Here is a 4,778-nt window from a genome sequence, read left to right on the forward strand (position 1 = left end):
TAAGAGGAAACTTTTTCCGTATCGGTCCTAGACGATTTTCGACGAGATATCACTGTAATATAGACGGTTTCTAACAATATATATCATAACACCAAACTCGCTACTACTATTATTTACCGAGTTATTAGCAAATAATGGACGGATGTACTACTCCGTCGGACGTTGGACGAACACTTTTCTAAGCCCCACCGCTAAGAGGAAACTTTTTCCGTATCGGTCCTAGACGAGTTTCGACGTGATATCACTGTAATATAGACGGTTTCTAACAATATATATCATAACACCAAACTCTCTACTACTATTATTTACCGAGTTATTAGCTAATAATGGATTGATGTACTACTCCGTCGGACGTTGGACGAACATTTTTCTAAGCCCCACCGCTAAGAGGAAACTTTTTCCGTATCGGTCCTAGACGAGTTTCGACGTGATATCACTGTAATATAGACGGTTTCTAACAATATATCATAACACCAAACTCGCTACTACTATTATTTACCGAGTTATTAGCAAATAATGGACGGATGTACTACTCCGTCGGACGTTGGACGAACACTTTTCTAAGCCCCACCGCTAAGAGGAAACTTTTTCCGTATCGGTCCTAGACGAGTTTCGACGTGATATCACTGTAATATAGACGGTTTCTAACAATATATATCATAACACCAAACTCGCTACTACTATTATTTACCGAGTTATTAGCAAATAAAGGACGGATGTACTACTCCGTCGGACGTTGGACGAACACTTTGCTAAGCCCTACCGCTAAGAGGAAACTTTTTCCGTATCGGTCCTAGACGATTTTCGACGAGATATCACTGTAATATAGACGGTTTCTAACAATATATATCATAACACCAAACTCGCTACTACTATTATTTACCGAGTTATTAGCAAATAAAGGACGGATGTACTACTCCGTCGGACGTTGGACGAACACTTTTCTAAGCCCCACCGCTAAGAGGAAACTTTTTCCGTATCGGTCCTAGACGAGTTTCGACGTGATATCACTGTAATATAGACGGTTTCTAACAATATATATCATAACACCAAACTCGCTACTACTATTATTTACCGAGTTATTAGCTAATAATGGACGGATGTACTACTCCGTCGGACGTTGGACGAACACTTTTCTAAGCCCCACCGCTAAGAGGAAACTTTTTCCGTATCGGTCCTAGACGATTTTCGACGTGATATCACTGTAATGTAGACGGTTTCTAACAATATATATCATAACACCAAACTCGCTACTACTATTATTTACTGAGTTATTAGCAAATAATGGACGGATGTACTACTCCGTCGGACGTTGGACGAACACTTTTCTAAGCCCCACCGCTAAGAGGAAACTATTTCCGTATCGGTCCTAGACGAGTTTCGACGTGATATCACTGTAATATAGACGGTTTCTAACAATATATATCATAACAATAAACTCGCTACTACTATTATTTACCGAGATATTAGCTAATAATGGACGGATATACTACTCCGTGGGACGTTGGACGAACATTTTTCTAAGCCCCACCGCTAAGGGGAAACTTTTTCCGTATCGGTCCTAGACGAGTTTCGACGTGATATCACTGTAATATAGACGGTTTCTAACAATATATATCATGACACCAAACTCGCTACTACTATTGTTTACCGAGTTATTAACTAATAATGGACGGATGTACTACTCCGTCGGACGTTGGACGAACATTTTTCTAAGCCCCACCGCTAAGAGGAAACTTTTTCCGTATCGGTCCTAGACGATTTTCGACGTGATATCACTGTAATATAGACGGTTTCTAACAATATATATCATGACACCAAACTCGCTACTACTATTGTTTACCGAGTTATTAACTAATAATGGACGGATGTACTACTCCGTCGGACGTTGGACGAACATTTTTCTAAGCCCCACCGCTAAGAGGAAACTTTTTCCGTATCGGTCCTAGACGATTTTCGACGTGATATCACTGTAATATAGACGGTTTCTAACAATATATATCATAACACCAAACTCGCTACTACTAATATTTACTGAGTTATTAGCAAATAATGGACGAATGTACTACTCCGTCGGACGTTGGACGAACACTTTTCTAAGTCCCACCGCTAAGAGGAAACTTTTTCCGTATCGGTCCTAGACGATTTTGGACGTGATATCACTGTAATATAGACGGTTTCTAACAATATATATCATGACACCAAACTCGCTACTACTATTATTTACCGAGTTATTAGCAAATAATGGACGGATGTACTACCCCGTCGGACGTTGGACGAACACTTTTCTAAGCCCCACCGCTAAGAGGAAACTTTTTCCGTATCGGTCCTAGACGAGTTTCGACGTGATATCACTGTAATATAGACGGTTTCTAACAATATATATCATAACACCAAACTCTCTACTACTATTATTTACCGAGTTATTAGCAAATAATGGACGGATGTACTACTCCGTCGGACGTTGGACGAACACTTTTCTAAGCCCCACCGCTAAGAGGAAACTTTTTCCGTATCGGTCCTAGACGAGTTTCGACGTGATATCACTGTAATATAGACGGTTTCTAACAATATATATCATAACACCAAACTCGCTACTACTATTATTTACCGAGTTATTAGCAAATAAAGGACGGATGTACTACTCCGTCGGACGTTGGACGAACACTTTTCTAAGCCCCACCGCTAAGAGGAAACTTTTTCCGTATCGGTCCTAGACGAGTTTCGACGTGATATCACTGTAATATAGACGGTTTCTAACAATATATATCATAACACCAAACTCGCTACTACTATTATTTACTGAGTTATTAGCACATAATGGACGAATGTACTACTCCGTCGGACGTTGGACGAACACTTTTCTAAGCCCCACCGCTAAGAGGAAACTTTTTCCGTATCGGTCCTAGACGAGTTTCGACGTGATATCACTGTAATATAGACGGTTTCTAACAATATATATCATAACACCAAACTCGCTACTACTATTATTTACCGAGTTATTAGCAAATAATGGACGGATGTACTACTCCGTCGGACGTTGGACGAACACTTTTCTAAGCCCCACCGCTAAGAGAAAACTTTTTCCGTATCGGTCCCAGACGAGTTTCGACGTGATATCACTGTAATATAGACGGTTTCTAACAATATATATCATAACACCAAACTCGCTACTACTATTATTTACCGAGTTATTAGCAAGTAATGGACGGATGTACTACTCCGTCGGACGTTGGACGAACACTTTTCTAAGCCCCACCGCTAAGAGGAAACTTTTTCCGTATCGGTCCTAGACGAGTTTCGACGTGATATCACTGTAATATAGACGGTTTCTAACAATATATATCATAACACCAAACTCGCTACTACTATTATTTACTGAGTTATTAGAAAATAATGGACGAATGTACTACTCCGTCGGACGTTGGACGAACATTTTTTCTCAGCCCCACCGCTAAGAGGAAACTTTTTCCGTATCGGTCCTAGACGAGTTTCGACGTGATATCACTGTAATATAGACGTTTTCTAACAATATATATCATAACACCAAACTCACTACTACTATTGTTTACCGAGTTATTAGCTAATAATGGACGGATGTACTACTCCGTCGGACGTTGGACGAACATTTTTCTAAGCCCCACCGCTAAGAGGAAACTTTTACCGTATCGGTCCTAGACGATTTTCGACGTGATATCACTGTAATATAGACGGTTTCTAACAATATATATCGTAACACCAAACTCGCTACTACTATTATTTACCGAGTTATTAGCAAATAATGGACGGATGTACTACTCCGTCGGACGTTGGACGAACACTTTTCTAAGCCCCACCGCTAAGAGGAAACTTTTTCCGTATCGGTCCTAGACGAGTTTCGACGTGATATCACTGTAATATAGACGGTTTCTAACAATATATATCATAACACCAAACTCTCTACTACTATTATTTACCGAGTTATTAGCAAATAATGGACGGATGTACTACTCCGTCGGACGTTGGACGAACACTTTTCTAAGCCCCACCGCTAAGAGGAAACTTTTTCCGTATCGGTCCTAGACGAGTTTCGACGTGATATCACTGTAATATAGACGGTTTCTAACAATATATATCATAACACCAAACTCGCTACTACTATTATTTACCGAGTTATTAGCAAATAAAGGACGGATGTACTACTCCGTCGGACGTTGGACGAACACTTTTCTAAGCCCCACCGCTAAGAGGAAACTTTTTCCGTATCGGTCCTAGACGAGTTTCGACGTGATATCACTGTAATATAGACGGTTTCTAACAATATATATCATAACACCAAACTCTCTACTACTATTATTTACCGAGTTATTAGCTAATAATGGACGGATGTACTACTCCGTCGGACGTTGGACGAACATTTCTCTAAGCCCCACCGCTAAGAGGAAACTTTTTCCGTATCGGTCCTAGACGATTTTCGACGAGATATCACTGTAATATAGACGGTTTCTAACAATATATATCATAACACCAAACTCGCTACTACTATTATTTACCGAGTTATTAGCAAATAATGGACGGATGTACTACTCCGTCGGACGTTGGACGAACACTTTTCTAAGCCCCACCGCTAAGAGGAAACTTTTTCCGTATCGGTCCTAGACGAGTTTCGACGTGATATCACTGTAATATAGACGGTTTCTAACAATATATATCATAACACCAAACTCTCTACTACTATTATTTACCGAGTTATTAGCTAATAATGGATTGATGTACTACTCCGTCGGACGTTGGACGAA

The sequence above is a fragment of the Halictus rubicundus genome, unplaced genomic scaffold, assembly GCF_050948215.1.
Source record: "Halictus rubicundus isolate RS-2024b unplaced genomic scaffold, iyHalRubi1_principal scaffold0165, whole genome shotgun sequence".
Classification (NCBI taxonomy): Eukaryota; Metazoa; Arthropoda; class Insecta; order Hymenoptera; family Halictidae; genus Halictus; species Halictus rubicundus.